This window comes from Ursus arctos, unplaced genomic scaffold (genome assembly GCF_023065955.2).
Source record: "Ursus arctos isolate Adak ecotype North America unplaced genomic scaffold, UrsArc2.0 scaffold_14, whole genome shotgun sequence".
Classification (NCBI taxonomy): domain Eukaryota; kingdom Metazoa; phylum Chordata; class Mammalia; order Carnivora; family Ursidae; genus Ursus; species Ursus arctos.
Genome location: NW_026622808.1, coordinates 49,294,694 through 49,312,542, shown reverse-complemented (window position 1 = coordinate 49,312,542; position 17,849 = coordinate 49,294,694).

The window sequence follows — 17,849 nt, the reverse complement described above, 5'->3', positions numbered from 1 at the left end:
ACCAGTCCATCCCATTTGGGTAGTGAGGATGGCACGTGTTGCATGGTGAACTGGGTGTTTTACACAACTAATGAAGCATCGAGCTGTACATCGGAAACCAGGGATGTACTGTATGGTGACTAACATAATATAATAAAAAAAACATTAAAATAAAAAAAAGAAGGAATAAGGGAAAAATGGATATTATTGAGGCAATTGAATTCCTGTCTGCATTAATCTCTATACTTAACATAAATAATGTTTTAAAAAATAAATAAATAAAAGTGATTCAGTGGAGGAATGTTAGCCTTTCAACAAATAGTGTTAGAGCAACTGGGCATCCATTAACAAAAAAGTGAACCTCAGTTTAAACCTCATTTTTTATACAAAAATTAACTTAAGGTGGATCACAGACTTAAATGTAAAATGTAAAACTACAAAACTAAAAAAAAGACATAGGAGTAGGGGCGCCTGGGTGGCTCAGTCGTTAAGCGTCTGCCTTCAGCTCAGGGCGTGATCCCGGCGTTATGGGATCGAGCCCCACATCAGGCTCCTCAGCTATGAGCCTGCTTCTTCCTCTCCCACTCCCCCTGCTTGTGTTCCCTCTCTCACTGGCTGTCTCTATCTCTGTTAAATAAAATCTTAAAAAAAAAAAAAAAGACATAGGAGTAAAATCTTTGCAATGTAGATCTAGGCAAAGAACTCTTTGACTGGAGATCAAAAACAATTTATAAGAGGAGAAATGAACCTACTTCATCAAAAGTCATAAAGCCCATGTGAAAAGGATAAAAAGACAACCTACACCCTGGGAGAAAATATTTGCAAACCATAAATATAACAAAGACCTAGACTTTAGAATATATTAATTTTTTTTTTCAAACCTCAACAATGAAAAACGAACACAGTAATTAGAAAATTGGCAAAAAACATAAAGGGACTTTTCATTAAAGAAGATCTACAGATAGCAAATAAGCACATGAGAAGATGTTCAATATCATTGACCACCAGGGACATGTAAATTAAAACCACAATGAGCTATTACTATCAGCCTATCAGGATGGATGAAATAACAAATAAGGATTATATTAAAAGTCAGTGAGGATGGAGAGAAAAGGGATCACTCATGCATGCTGGGGGGAATGTAAAGTGGTACAGACACCTTAGGAAACATTTATGTAGTTTTTTATCAAACCCAACATGCAATCCCCATATGACTCAGCAACTACACTCTTGAAAATTTATCCCAGATTTCTCTTAAATGTAGGTTCATACAAAAACCTGTACATGAGCGTTCATAGCCTTTTTTTTTTTTTTTTTTTACAATAGCCCCAACTAGAAATAGTTCAGATGACCTTCAACAAGAGAACGGTTAAACAAACTGTGCTACAGAAACACCATAGAATACTACTCAACAACGAAAGGGACAAATTACCGATACCCACAATAAATGGATGAATTATGCTCAGAAAGAAAGCCAATTCCAAAATGTCAAATACTTTATGATTCTATTAATGTAATATACTTTAATGTCACAACTTTAGAACTGGAGACCAGAATCAAGGTTTCCTATTGTTAGGGGTATCGGGGGTGGGAGGGAGATGGTTGTTGTCAATAAAAGGGCAACCTGGGTGAGCCTCCTAATGTTCCAACTGTTCATTATTTTGACCGTGGTGGTGGACACACAAACCTACACATTTGATAAAATTCTATAGGACTACACACACACACACATACACACACACACATACATGTAAAAGTAAGAAAATCTGAATAAATGTAGTAGATTGTATCAGTGTCAATATTCTGGTTATGAAATTATACAATCGTTTTGCCAAATGTTACCATTGGGAGAAACTGGCTAAAGGGTACATGAGATCTCTGTATTAATCCTTATATCTACATGTGAATCTATAATTATCTCAATGAAAATTTTAATTAAAATTTTGTGTTTATTAGTTTTGAGAGACAAATAGCTAATGATGTAAAAATAGACTGACTTTTGGAAAAAGATGTAAAATTTGAGAAATGTACAGAAGATGAAGGGTATATGTGTGAAATGTTGATCAAAAGCATACATTTTTTGTCCTTTTGGGAGAAGGCCAATTTTAGTAGAAAACAATGAATTGGCAAGATGTTACCACTGAGGGAGACTGGGTAAAGTGTACACAGAGACTCTGTATGATTTCTTATAACTGCATGTGAATCTATAATTATTTCCAAATTAAAAGCTTCATTTGAAATTAATGACAAATTCCCAAAAGATGAGAGGTCATGGGGAAGGAGAGAAAATAGGGAGATAATGCCAAGAGAAGTACCACACATGTTCAATGATGGGATAAAGAGTGAAGTCAGAATTAACATTATTACATTGTTGTGTTTTTATTTAAGTAATGTAAGAACGGTTATACACCAGTAATTTTATTATTTTAATATATGTATGAGTAGGCTAAAATAGGAAACAGAAAATGTTTTCTATGTAAGGCCAGCAAATCTACATTTTGTGGGAAAGTTGGTTTCTGTTACAAGTACTCTGCCGATGTGGCACAAAAGCAGCCACAGATAGTATGTAAATGAATGGGTATGGCTGTGTTCCAATAAAATTATTTATAAAAACAAGCGGATTTTGCTGACATTTGGGCCAAAGGAGAAAAATAATATTTAACAAATCTAGATGCTAAAAAGATATTTGATGAAATTCAACATACAACTTTGTAAACAGAAGTCTTAGTACAATGAATAAAATGACTTGCACCAACATGCATATCAGAAAGCAGTCATCTTTTATAGGGAACACAGGAGCCGTCATTCAAGTCAGGAAAAGTGCTACTGATGCCTGGTATTACTGCTATTATTCAGTTATATTGGTATAAGGCAAAAAAAAAAAAAAAAAGATAATGCATAAGGCAAATACACAAGGCAAAAAAGATAAATATTCCAATAGAGAAGATGATTTCTGTGCAATGCTTTCCATTCTAAAATACAAGACAAGCAACTGAAAAATTATTGGAACAGACAGATTTGAACGGTGTGGTTGGATACAAGATAAATATACCAAAAAATCAAATGTTCTTCTTCTTTACAAAAATTGACGTTAGACTCCCCAACAGCACCATTCTTCTAAACAAATGGTTCTCCCTGCCGAATTATGATAGGCCCCCCTGAAGGGAAACACAGGTAACTGTGAATCACTCTTTGAAACAAAAATTGGCTGTATCTTTCTGGTGGCCTAAATAAAGAAGCAACTCCTGAGAATCACTGAAGAATGTCAAGAAGCCGGTCATCAAGGGAAATATATCTAGTTTCCCTGGATGAAACATTGACCATTATAAGAATACGGTCTCTAATCAAATCACAAAAACATGTTTTAAACTAGGAAAAAAAAATCATTTTTTTCATGCATTTGCTCATTCATCAAATGATGACTCCAGTCCTTCTGCTAAGTGCTTGGACTTATTAAGGAATAAAACAGGCAAAAGTTCCTGCCTTTGTGGAGATTACCCTCTAGTCAGGCAAGATCAGCCTCAAACAAAGAAGCTACTAAGCGATGTTTTAGAAGGCAATGAATATAGCAAAGGAAGAGAGATCAACAATTTAGGAGCAGGCAGGGGAGTGATGGGTTGCAATTTGAAATAGGGGGTTGGGTGTGACCTTTTTGAAGAAGCACATTTAAGCAAAACTCTGGATCAGGTCAGGAAGAGAGCTATGGTGATATCTGACGGAAGGAACATCCCGGGAGTGGGGGGTGGGGATGGTACACTTAGTGCCATGGCTTTAAGGCATGAATGTGACTAAGGAACACCAGAGAGAGCAGGGGGCAGCCTGACTGGAGTGGAATGAGCCCAGAAGGGGAGGAAAAGTAAGACATGATGCCTGTGAGGCAGCAGGACGTGATCATATGATCTTACGTCATTCTGTGAAACTAAATAAAATGCTAAACTTTAAATAGCACAATATTCCTATTGCTGGAAATAATTTATTAAAACATCATAAATGAACCTGTTATGTAACAAGTAAATAAAAGAGCCTTAATAAAACAGAAGAAATAATTTAGGAGAGCCACATATATTTGATAATTCAGTACATGACAAATGTGGTGTTTCAAATTTAGAAGAGCTGTCTATTTGGGGAAAAAAACAAAAAAACTAAGTTAACTTTACCATGGAAGAATAGGGAGGAGATTGAAGGGTAAGAGAGAAGTGACCTCCCATTGCTGCCTTTGAAGACAGAAGAAGCAGGTCCTAGTCAAGGCATGTGGTCAGACTCTACAGGTGAAGAATGATCCTGAGCAAAGAAACTGGGACTTTAATCTTAAAACGAGAAGGAAGTGAACTCTGCCATCAACCCCAATGAGCAAGGAAATTGATCATCCTATAGAGCCTTGCCAACAACTTGAGTTTAGCTTGAAGTCTTGTGTTTAGTCTCTTGTCAATTTTTCACCCATAGAACTGTATGATTAAGAAGTCTGTGTTAAGTCAAAAAGAAAAGAAAAACATTAATTCCATCTGAGTTAAAAGATTAAAGATTAAATAACCTCTAGGAGAAAATACACGAAGATATGTCCATAGTGTTGGCCATGGAAGACCTTTCCTGGAATAGAAATAAACCCAGAAATTTTAAGGAAAGGGTTTTTTAGTGGTAGTGTATGTTAATTAAAAATTTCTAACATCACAAATGGTATAATAAACATAAAATGAAAAGAGAAACGAGAACCTAGAGAAATTTTGGCAGCATATTATCATAATGTATTAATATTTTTCAACATCAAAACCAGTAAATCATCAAGATAAGGAACAACTTCCTAATAACAAGATGGACCAAGGCAGGAGACCAAAGGTTATAAAAAAGAAATACAAACAATTACAGAAATATATTCAAGTTTACCAATAATGAAAGAAATGCAAATTAAGCGCTTTTCCTATCAGATGGAAAAGGATTTGGGCTGGCACTCATGCTGGGGAATGGAGAAGGAAGAGGTGGGATCTCGCACACACTGGTAGGCTGGTGGGCATTTAACTTGTTACACCCTTTGAGATCACGATGAGAAGGACAGCATGAACCTAAATGTGGAGTTCATTTAGAAATTTCATCTCTGTAAGTTTATCTTAAGGATCAAGTATGTAACTCTGTAAAGATACGTAAAATTACATATACCATAACACTGAATAATAGTAAAAACCTGTCAAACTGGTAAATATCAGTTCATAATGGATAACCAAATTATGGAACATTCATATACTTAGCTTAATATGAAGCTATTAACCATGATGAGTTAATTCTATATGCATTATCAGGGAAAGTTTTCCCATGTTAAGCTAAAAAAGCAGGTAACAAGCAGTATGGGCACACTTAGGAAACAAGGCAAATGTCACACATAAGATTATATGTGTAGACAAAGCCTGAAAAGGAACATTCCTCAAATATTTGGAGCTGGGAAATACTTGGAGTTGGGAAAAATAAATACCAATAATAACAATTATCTCTATGTGCACTATATTGAGTATTTTCTTGTATTTTTGGATTATTCCTTAATGAAATATGTAGCATTTATAACAATTATTTTATATAAAAATGTGTCGAACAGTAAGGAAGACAGTGAATAGATGATAAAGGATCTAGGAAATCAATTATGGCAGTATACAACAGCCTTGTTAAATACATCCAGAATTCAGGCAAAATAACCAGGTAAAAGTACAGGGAGTAAAGGGTAGAAAATGAAGAAATACCTGCAAGGAATCCTTTAAAGACAACAGAAGTGTTGGAACAGAGTGAGTAGCAAAGAAAAGTACAGAATGGTCAATTCTTCTGTCCTTAAGAAAGGCCTGAAGAAAAATTAATGAGAATGCCTAGGCTTATCTGGTGACATATTCTGAATTTTATGAAATTAAAAAGCATCTTACAAGTCACCAGGAAAAATGTCACTTAAAAAGGAACAAAATTTCAACGGTATGTGGAGACTGTGAAACTAAACCAAGAAAATAAATAAATCACAACATTTGAGAAATACATTTAATTCAAGAAATCTACTTCTGGCTAATTTCTCATCTCTGAAGACAGCAATAATATGTTCTTAAGCATTTAATGGCTCAGAAATTATCTTACATATATATCCTTCCTTAAAACAATTACATGTATATGCACATGAATTTTATATATGTATATATATATTTAGCTTTAGATATATATGTAAAATTTACATATAGATATAATGCTTTGAAATGAATTAATTATGGTGTAAGAGAAATTAGCCCTGAAATAAAATGGGATTTCTACATGACAGTTGTGAATGGGGTCACAAAACAATGGAAAATTAAAAATAAATCTTGAAAGATTTATAGTATTTTAAAAATCAATCCAGCCTAAGGTTTAAGATACGGCATTAAAACTGAGCAGTGGGTACAGAGAAGATACAATAGGAAGCTTAAGTATTGATCTACTGTAGACCAGATATTTTTTTATTTTCAATATTGAAAAATTCATGACAAGTTAATTTTTTATGTTAAAGGTAATCATTAGTCAGGAGGTGGGTGGAATAAAGAGTTCACCTTTTGCCTTAAGAAAATGTCACTTTCTAGAAGTTTTCTAAACACCTGTGACTACACAACAGATTTAATCTAGCCAGATAGATATTTATGTTTCTCCTCCCACGGGTAATTAAAATAGACTATGTACTGTGGAGTATTGTTTTTCCAGCAGATTAAGTGCATTGAGAATGCAGGGATTTTTACTGATCATGGATGATGGAAATGATCTTAAACATTCAATCATGGTTCATTATCAGTGAAAGGGTCCAGGGGGGGAAAAGAAGTAGAAGACAGGATGGGGAGATCTGGTTAGCTGACAAGTCTTTTCTTCCGAGGTCAGCCCACATAAAAAGTGTGCCTCGTGTATGCCTGTGTCGTACACTGACCCAGAGAAATATACATTCAAAACAGCAACAAATGAAGAGGATGTCTGGATGGGGCTTGCTTTCTTAGACTCTTGAGACCAAAGAGCAGGTGTTTCTCAAATGGCTAGGTAGAAGATCCAGGAATGGCTTTTGAGACAATCCCTCTCAAATTCTAGTGCTTTTCAAGGAGACATCTCTTTGAAGGGAAGCAATTTCAGTTTCCATAGATGCAAACTTCTGACAAGTATTTTTAAAAAATACAGAGAGCCATTATGTTGAGTTCACGTAAGAGCATCACTTAGAAAAGTGTGGCTTCTACTTTAACGAGTAAAAAGTATTCCTAATTATGGGGAGGACAATTAAATGCTTTAGTAGGCTCATATAAATGAGAAGGGGCATTTGAACAGTCCTGCACTATGGGCATTGCAAGTTCTTAAGACCTGGCTGAGGAAGCCAGGGAGCCCCACAGGCAGGGATAGGAAGGCTGGCCTCAGTTTCCGTGTGGTCACTGGGAGGTCTTGTGAGAGGTAAGGAGCCTCCTGGGGCCCTGGTTTTCCCAATCCGTGTCCCTGCCTGATTTCCAAGCCCTCCAAGCCACTGAGCACACGTCAGAGCGTGATACTGGATCAGAGCCCAGCGGTGCAAGGTCCGGCAATGGTAGGTCAAATCCTGATCTGACCCCAGAATTGTGTTGAGACCATGGGCAGTCTTGCTTTTAATTGTTCTCCCCTGCAAAGAAGGCCACAACCCCTCATCTTATAGGCACATACGGACTAAACAGATATGATGCCTTAGAGAGTTTGAAAGTGTTCAGTAATTCCTTTATCAGAACGCATCTATTCTTGCAGTAAGAGAATGATAATAATAAAAGCTGGCTGCTTCTGTGCCAGGCACTTAATTGTTACCTACAACGATTCCGTGAGAAAGGTTTTCTTATTCCCATTTTACTGATCAGGGGACAGGCTAACAGGGATAAGAAACTTGCTCAAATAAGAAACAGAAGCATAGAGCTTCTCCTGTATTTCAGGTCTAACATATTCCAGAGCTCAACTCTTAGCCACCACCATTGAATGCCTGAACAATTATCTACGTATTGAAGACATTTTGCATACGTTTCACATTTTACCTGAAAATGACTCCGTTAAGACAGAGTATCCATTTTTCTTCTCCTGATCTCAAATTGGGGTGACTAGTTTGGTGGCGTACAAGCTGCTTCCTTAGAGACTTAGAACAATTATAAGTCCCTCAGGAATCAGTAAATGGTATAGTTTGTCAAAAAGTAAAATATCACAAAGGCAGTTGCTATTAATTTTTAAATAATTGGACTCTACTTCCATCATCAAGGAGCTACAGATATATTCTGACTTATTTGATGGGGCTGAACTTCAAAAACAGATTAAGTCTTTTTAGGTTTTTACCTCAAAGATAATTAGCTTGAGATACAGGAGAGAATAAATCACAAATACTGTTATTCCAAAGACATTTCCTTTCACTCGATCCTGATTTGCTTGACATCTCGATGCATAAAAAGTAATATTCTGTCTGTACAAAAGTTTTGCACATTTTGCTCAGAAGTACCATTTTTATACTTTAGCCCCTGGATGGTAATTTGCACGGCTTCATCTCCTCTCGTGTGACAGTTATTCAGTGATTGCTTGGGACCTCCTGAGTATAAACAGCAAATAAGAAAATGTGGTAAAAGTGAGAAACATCAGGAAGCTAAAGATGAAGTGAGGGAATTGTACTTCGTAAGCTTGAGAGAAAGAGTTCAATTCTCCTCGCTGCTTTGGAAGACCAGGAGCTACTCCTAAGCCCTTCTCCTGTGGCTGGATTAGGTCAGGTTGAGCGCTCTCCAGCCTAGAAGGAACCTCAAGATATTTATGTCTGTCTGACAGTTTCAAGCAAGGTTTTACCCAATATAGCAACAGGGACATCTGGGCAGTGCTTGGAAAATTGAAGTAAGCATTTGTCAACAGAGCCCCAAATTCGTCTTAAAGGACTTTTTTTTTTTTTTTTTTTTTTAAGTATTGTCTCATTTCTAGCAAAACCTCTATTTTGGGACCATGTCTAGGGGACCCTAGACAAAGTCCAACTTGATTTCTCTCTGTGGCTCTGCCTGATGGGTCATGCATCATGCCCTCTCCTAACCTGTTTACCAGGAGTTAACGTTTATGTTAGCCTTCTGAACAATTACTCAACACCACTCACGTATCTGATTCTATGGGTCACTATCAATAACAACACACGAACGGAGTAATTTCTGTTTGTCATGCCTGTTGGATTCGCCAGCCACATCCCGACGGAAGTGTTGGTATTTGGGTGCTACGATAGCCAAGGAAGAGAAATATGTATTTTGGAAAACTATCTGCCCTTTTCAAAATCCCAGACTCTGCCAATCTTTTAATAAAATATTCTAAAACCTGACCAAACCGTTGGAAATAAATTTGTAATAAAAGCTTGCCTTTTGTATCACTTCCCATTGTTTACCTCATTACGATGAGAAAAAGTATATTAGTGACTAAACATCTCAACAGTTCTGAGAACTACAGCTGTAGCCAGTTCATAAAATGGAAATGGGTAACAGGTTGGATTCTTATTTGCATGTGTACCACACCCACAATTGTTTAATTTGCGATGAATGTGTATACTTTGGGCTCAAATCTTATACACGTGTACTGTGCTGGGAGTGGGGGGTTGGCTGATGGTGGTGGAAGAAGTTGTTCTAATACAGTTTGAGAGTCAGTTTGGGGTTGCTTGTGCAGTAGGTAAGAAACTAAAACATTGTAAGATGTTCCATTATTCTGAAATAATACCTCTTTTTTAAAATTGAGGCATAATTGACATATAGCATTAATTTCAGGTGTACAATAAAGTGATTTGATATTTGGATACATTCTGAATGATCACCACGGTAAGCCGAGTTAACATGTCATCAGACCTAGTCACATTTTTTTTTTTTTTTTTTTTTACAATGTACATGTCCTCTTCTGGTATCACTGGTATTTATATTCTAGCTTCCAAAATTCATTCTAGGGCGGCATTGAGTGAATTATGCCCCTGTATGGATCAGATAACAGAATCACTGCCTGTCTTTTGAAGTGTTTGTGTGAGAAACGAAATTGATTAAGGTGAAATTGATCTGTGCAGATCACCGTGGCAACTCCCAACAACTCAATTGTTTTTTTTTTTTTTTTCTTTTTCTCCTGTGTCAAAGCTCTAACCAGACAGGTAGGGGCCATGAGGACCTGTGTGAGTCTCACTTAACACAAGGTATTTTCTTGGCAAATATTTTTCTGCAGGATGGCAGAAGATCATTTTGATGTCCACACTGTCCCCTATGTGCCACAGGCTTTGCAGACTGCTCAAACAACACACACACACACACACATATATCCAAACATGAGCTTTGGCACTGCCATCCTGAAGGCCCAGGATGGAGTGAGTGTTCACCCTGACTTGTATCTAATAAGTGCCTGTGTAACCAGTACGATATGTGATAAAGCCCAAGTGATTACAGAATGGGGTTTCAGGACACGGATGTGTTTCCCATGATTTCTGTTCCCCGACTTCAAACTCAGGGCACCTCCTTAGTATCTTTATTGATTATCATGTGGACAAAGCTTGCAAGGGCTGCAGTCAGTCTCAGCTGCTGCCAATCTCCAACGCTCTCCTTGCAGTTAAGGTCACATAAAGGGGAGAGATGAAGAGGGTGTGTTGCCAGTTCCCAGACCAACCCGTTGGAGCAGGTTGGGGGAAGGTAGCTCTGCGGGCTCAGGAGCCATTTTGAACACCAAAGCTTATTCTCCAAATTTGACTTATGCTCTGAAACAGACTGGAGTTACTGGGGCAGGCACGGGCAGGAATGTGTCCCCTAGGAGGCACCTGTCCCCTGCTTCTCAGGGGCAGCTCAAGAAGCTTCACTGTTGAATCGCAGAGGACAGTAACAGAGAAAGAGCTCTGTGCAGCTGGGATCTTCACTATGACAGGTGAAGACAAGACTGACAGATGGTAATAAATCTTCCACTGAAGAAACTGGTGATTGGTTCTGCTATTTTTGTGTTGGCAAACCCTCAAAAGAAGAAAAATCCACCCTAATAAAAGAACTTCTTGGGCGCCTGGCCGGCTCAGTCGGTGGAGCGTGTGACTCTTGATCTCAGGGTGGTGAGTTCAAGCCCCACTTGGGTGTAGAGATGACTTAAAAATAAAATCTTAAAAAAGGACTTCTTAAATACTAGAATTGGGCTCATTGCCTTGAGGGGATTGGGTCAGGTTTGAGACAGACTCCAACCTATCATTTATTTTGGTGTTTAGAAAATAAATTTTTAAACTTTATCTTCATTTCTTCCACCCTCTACCTTGACAAAGGCAGAAAACTTACTCCATTCGATAGTCAACTGGCCACAATTACTGGTTGACTAGTGTAGTCAGTAGAGTAGTGTAGACTAATGTAGCCAGTCTAGGATATAGAAAACCATGATCCTCAGAAGGATTTTATCTGAAGCCAAAGGGAACACCTTATACTTAGAAATAATTAGAGAACAGTGATATTTTATGAATATTTTAGAAGATCATTACATTCTGGGGCAGCCAAAAATGTTTCATAGACTGTAAGGAATTGAGCTTTGAAAGCTAAATAGAATATATAGACATTTTATTTATCTACCTATTTTAACATTTCGTTGGTTATACCACAATTTACTTGGCTGCACGTTCCTCTCTTGTCCAGGAAAAGTGAGTTTCCAACTTCGTGCGTATGAGAATCCTATACGGTTCTGGGCACTTTCTCAGCTAGATCTGTGTCTTCTCACATTCAGAAGTGCCTCTGAACCTCTCCTTGGGTTACACCCTCTTAAGAAGATAGTCAAGAATTATACTAAGTACAATTTTTCCTCTTACAAACATTTAGAAGTATTATTTTGTCTCCACTTACAACAAATGGATTAGAAATCTGTTATTCAGATAAAGATCCTGACTCAGCGTGGTTCATCTTGGGTAGCAGGCACAGGGCTGGGGAGGGGTCTGTGGATGGGACGCGGCTGGACAGGTGGATTAAGGAGAGAAGGGGAGGAATCAGGGGACTTTGGTGGGACAGATTAATGCTGCAAAGGGTCACTGTTATAGTCCCAGTGGGGTTTGAGTCCTGGCTCTGCCTCATCTCAGCCGTGTGACTAGGCTCAAATTTCTCAGCTTTTCTGGATGTCAGTTCCTTAGATAAGGGATCTCAGTGCTGCTTATCTGAAATTGGTATTAATACGAGCAAGATTTACTCAAAAGGGTTATTGTGGGTGTTAAATCATTTAACACCCAGGAAGCTCGGTGGAATGAAAGTGAATTAGATTTATCTTGTGTATTTAGTTTATTTTTGAATTTTCAAATATGCCATATCGTTTACATGTCATTGTATCAGTATAAAAATGTATGGCACGTAATACATGTGTTACATTCTTAATAGCTAAAGTTTTTAAATTTTAAGATGGGAAGAGAAATGAGTGCAATTTCTTGTATCTCATTCTAAGAGATCAGAACCTATAGAGTCGTCCCCAGAACCCTGCATTTTGGAAGTAAGTCCAGGTATTGGTAACACAGACAACACCCAAGCTACCTTTTGAAAAACAGCGTATAAACTCCGAATGTCTCGTTGGGAAGACAGTAGGTCACTTTTTTTGGATCTCTTCAGCAGCTAGTTAACAGAGCATGACATATAGGAACTACTCAATAAACACCTGACGAATGATGAAAGGAGTGAACTGTTAGATGGTACGGAATACTAATCCTGGGTTTCTCAACCTCAGTGTTGACATTTGGGGCCAAATAATTCTTTGTTGTGGGCGCTGTCCTGAGCACAGTTAAGTCTTTTAGGAACATCCGTGACCCTTCCCCACTAGATGCCAGTAGCACTCCATCTAGTTGTGACAGCCCCAAATGTCGCCAGCCATTGATCTCATGAGGGCCAAACCATGCCCAGCTTAAAACTATGGTCCTAGACTAAGGTAACAGTAGAAGCATTAAACACAATAAGGGTTGAACGTTGGTGCTATTGCTTAAAACCGTTTGGAATGTTGAGTCACTGTAGATGAGTTGGAGAAGTGGCAAATGAAAGGGTTGTACGATAGTTCTGCGAGCCTTCTTATAAGATGAGATCATTACTTTCTCCTTCAGAATGGTTATCTGAGTATGGTCATAAGAAAGAAAAAATAATTTGATTTTGAGCATCCCTAGCAGATGTCTGGCCCTTAATTAAAAAAAAAAAAGTTATGTGTTGTAATTTATCAGTGTGGTTCCTATTAAGTCAGTGGGGAGTCAATGAATAAATCCATATACAAGACTTGAAGATGTAACCTTGGGTGTGATCCACTTGTTATATTCATGAGAATTATAATCGATGGCCTATATATGGACACATTTTTTTCTATTCCCCCTGCCCTTTAACAATTTAAAGCCACACACACTTTGTAAAAGGAACTCGCTTTGTCAGGAAAGCAAGTAGACAAATGAAATATAAAAGATTAGCATCCTAAACATCATTTTCACTTGGTTCTTTTCACATATGGCCACTTGCATAGCTTTAACCAAACTTTTAGTTTCCCTCGGGCACCTGACAATTACAATTTGAAGTACAAGTAGGTGAGACTTGGTGCTCTCTTCCATCAAAGGAAGAAGCGAGGATTAACAGCCTTATAGAGGCACACGTGGGTACGGATCTCAGACAGAATTCTGCGTTTCACTTGGGGTTCAAAATCATGAATTGGGAGCATTAGTGAGACAAAATGGAAGAAACAGAAAAATCCAGCCTGAATTCTGCTCTGATGTCACCACGACAGCAGCTACTGCTGTAACGACAACAGTGACAACAAACAGACCACAAGACAACACGTCTCTCTAATGCAAGAGCCACCAGCAGCACTACGAAGATCTGCAACCACACCATCACGGCCGGCACGATTCCCACTGGAGGTCTGCGCTCGGAATAGCTAGGACAGCAACCGTAACTACTCGTGTCTCCACCACGCCCCCACCACTGCTGGAGAGCAACTGTGCGGACAACTTCCTGTGCGCCATAAACCGCAAACCATCCTACGATGTAGGTCTTTAACTCCATGTTCCCAAATTGAGGCTTAGAGTTGATCTAATGTGCTCACTCAAGGCAGTAAATAAGGGTTCCAGGGAGACCAGTCAAGCTAGGAGTCCTTGCCTCCAATTCAATGACGTGCGGCTACACAGCGTGGCCAGATGGCTCCGCCTTCCTGGAACGGGGCCATTTTGCTTACTGAATGCTGCCGAGAATGCATTAGGTCTGGATAAGCAGTCTCCTCTAGTTCTTCTCAGACCAACTCCATCACTGTATTACCTCAACTCAGAGCAGCATGGTACCACGCATGGAACTGAATGTTCAGATGTGTCCCCCCATGAGGGACAGATGGCTAGAACTGTGACTCAAGCCAACAGGTGTTAAGTAAATTTGTCCTCTCCTGGCCAATAGGACAATGTTGAGATCAGAGCCATCCCCTCCTCCCGCCCCCGCTTTGCCCATGTCCACACCAAGGCTGGCCATAAAATAACCATTTTTATTTGAACTTTGAGGTCCAAAAAATGAGGACTATGGAAACCCCCTAACTTAGACATCCTTTAAAAACACATTCCTTCAAAAAGAAAGCCTGAGGATTTGAGAGTAGGAAGACCCCGTTCAGGCCTGTTCGTAACTAACGGAATCGTCAATGGCCACAATGTTCCTAGTAGTGTTGTTTATAATATAAAAAAATTGGATACCACTTACACACCCACCAGGAGGGGGCTGGCTACATAAATGATGAGATCTTCCTATAGTACAATGCTGCAAAGCCATTAAAAATGACACCTAATTCTACATATGACACAGAATGATACACATTTTATGTAAGTCACAAGATAAATTATCATAATCCCATTTGCAAAAGACAATTCCTCATTTCAAACTCTGTATGAACAAGGAAAATTAAAATATATATACACAAAAATATAAATCAGTGGTACCTCTTGGCAGATTAAACTGGATCTTTGTATAAATTTTAAATAATAGGCAGAAAAAAGATATAAAACTGTTTCTAATGAGGGGAAATCTAGATGTAGGAGGCTACAATTATATTCTAGTGACAATCTTCTGTCTCACCTCAACTTTGCATGCAAATTGTCTGTAAATTTAATTTAATATTAGGAAATCAGACCTCTTCTCTCTAAAAATCCCAATCTCCCATCTGATCAGCCACGTTATTTATTAGCTTTGATTCTGAACAATTGGTAGCTTCTCACGAAAGGCAAATCCCCCCAGAAGGAGATGTACTAATATGGGAGGAGCTAAAGGGTGCCCATAGGTTATGACAGCAGCTCATGTGAACATCATTAGAATAAATATGAAGCTTCAAAGACAACTACAAGGAAGGAAACAATGCTTATTTGAACACAGACATTATAAGGTGTGAGGTATGAAAAGCACCTTTTTTTTTCTTTTTAGAAGCACGTAGGGGAACACATAGAAAGATACAGTCAGCTCCCTTTAGCCTAAGTTTTATATGATTTTCAAATTAAGCCTTCCAATCTCTAGTCTTGCCTTCCAGACCCAATTTGGTTTGCTGATCTATTTTCATCCGTCAATTTTCTCTGTGAGTACAATGCATTTTGGGCTCATTTTTTCCTCGAGGCCGGGAGGCATTTTAATAGGATGAGTCAACAAATGAGCTTAATTGATCCTGTTGGGCCTTTGTTTACGCAAGGCCGGTGAGGAGCGCTGGCTCAGTTCTCTTCTGAAAATTTTAACTTGGGAAAAATGCATTTCTATCTAATTTTACTTGCTGAAAGGATAGTCCCCTATTATTCAGCGTGTATTGACCACTCGATTACAAGCACCCTCACTTTAAAAGACACCTTTCTCCAACCCTGCTGGAATTACGCTGGAACGCCACTGGGTGATTCACAGCAGCTGTTCTCCAAAAAGGTTCAGGGGCTTTTAAACACCTTCTCACAGTTTCCACCACCCCTTACCCCCTTCACTCCCCCCCAAAAAAACTTGGTAGTGTGAAGGCGAGAAGGAAACCAGATTTACCAGAGGAGTAAGAACTAGCCCAAGGACGGTATCAAATTTACACCAAAAAGCTCAGCCAGACATAATTCTCAGGTGTCTCCCACCTCCCATTCCGGCTGCCCGCCGGGGTTTGCCACGCCAGCATTTTCTTAGGCTGCCAAGACGCAATGAATTCCTTGGTTTATCCTGAACACATTCCTCAAAACAACACCCGGGGCTGGAGATGTTGTCCTATCTCCTCCGCCCTCAACACAACGCCGAAGAGAGTGACTTAATTTCTTCTTACACCCTGACCCACCATCTCGCGGCTTGCCATGCTTCCCGGCTAGTACATCGGTTCCCTCCCCCAGTTACCTCCCAGCAAGTCCCTTCTCAAAATGCTAGCTCCTTCTGCTCAACGTTCTTAGCTGACCACCTTGCTGTTTCCTTCTCTGAGAACATTAAAGCAATAACAAGAGAGCTTCCACAAACTCCCACGCCCACATCAACTCACCTTTCCACATGCTCTGTCTCCCTTCTTGTTCCTGCGGGTAAACTCCCCGTGCTCCTCTCCAAAGGCGGTGCCTCCCTTCTGCTCACCTCCCTTCTCGCTCCTGCTCAAAAACCCCACTCCCGCAACCCGCCCCTCACCCTCCCACGTCATCAATTCTTCTCTCTGCTAGATTGTTTCCAGCTGCGTGAAACGACTCACGCCTCTCCAATCTTACAACAGTCTCCACTCCTTCCTACCGGAGCCTCATTTTCCCTTTAGGGAACCTCCTCTGGGAATTGCTGAGGCGCATGGTCTTCACTTTGACCCTGAACGTATTTAACCATTTTTTTCCCCAGGCTTGTATCCGGACCACTGCGCTGAAGCCACTTTCTAATGTCACCAATGAATTCCTTGCAACTGCTTCTAAGAACCTCCTAACTAGCCTCCTTTTACCAATCTTTGCCTCCCCTGCAGTACCTTAAACCCATCAATGGGGGCACCTGTGTGGCTCAGTCAGTTAAACAGCTGCCTTCAGCTGGGGTTGTGATCCTGGGGTCCTGGGATGGAGCTCCACATCAGGCTCCTTGCTCAGCGGGGAGCCTGCTTCTCTCTCTCCGCCCTGCCCCTCCCCTTGCTTGTGCTTGCTCTCCCCCACCCCTCTCTGTGTCAAATAAATAAATAAAATCTTAAAAAAAATCAATAAAAGTCAAATCATATCACACTTCTCAAAACATGTTCATGGCTTCCCATTATATGAAGTCCTTATAATTTTATGCAAGGTCCTATTGTGATATCCCTCTCTCTCTCCATTTACTCTCAACCCTCATCCCTTCCACTCTGCCTCAGCCATGTCATCTCCTGAGTACTACCTGAATAAGTCAGGCACATACCCACCTCAGGGCCTTTGTGCTGGCTGTTCTCCCGCTGATACGCTCTTCTCTCAGTTGCATGCTGGCATACTTCCTTAAATTCTCCAGGCGCCTGCTCAAACATTACTCTCTCGTTTAGGTCACCCTGTCTACTCTGTTTACTAATATACATTTTATCTCCACTCCTGAGGCTTTCCCTCTGCTAACCCTACAATTAGGTTGGATTTTCCCCACATCACTTACCACATTTTATGATACTATCATTTACTTACACTTTGCATTTGTTGCCTGTCCCCTCCCTGAAATGAAAGCTCCTTGAGGGAAGTGGTATCTGTATTCCACCTTTTAGAACCATTCTTGGTACAGCACAGGCTCAGTAAATAGACCTCAAATGAAGGAACTAGTGGCAAGATGACCACTAGTCCTCTAAGGAACTGGTATCAAAGTACTTATAAAAAAATGCAAGTTTTGGGGGGCACCTGGGTGGCTCAGTCATTAAGCATCTGCCTTCGGCTCAGGGCGTGATCCCAGAGTCCTTATATCGAGCCCCACATCGGGCTCCCTGCTCCGCTGGGAGCCTGCTTCTTC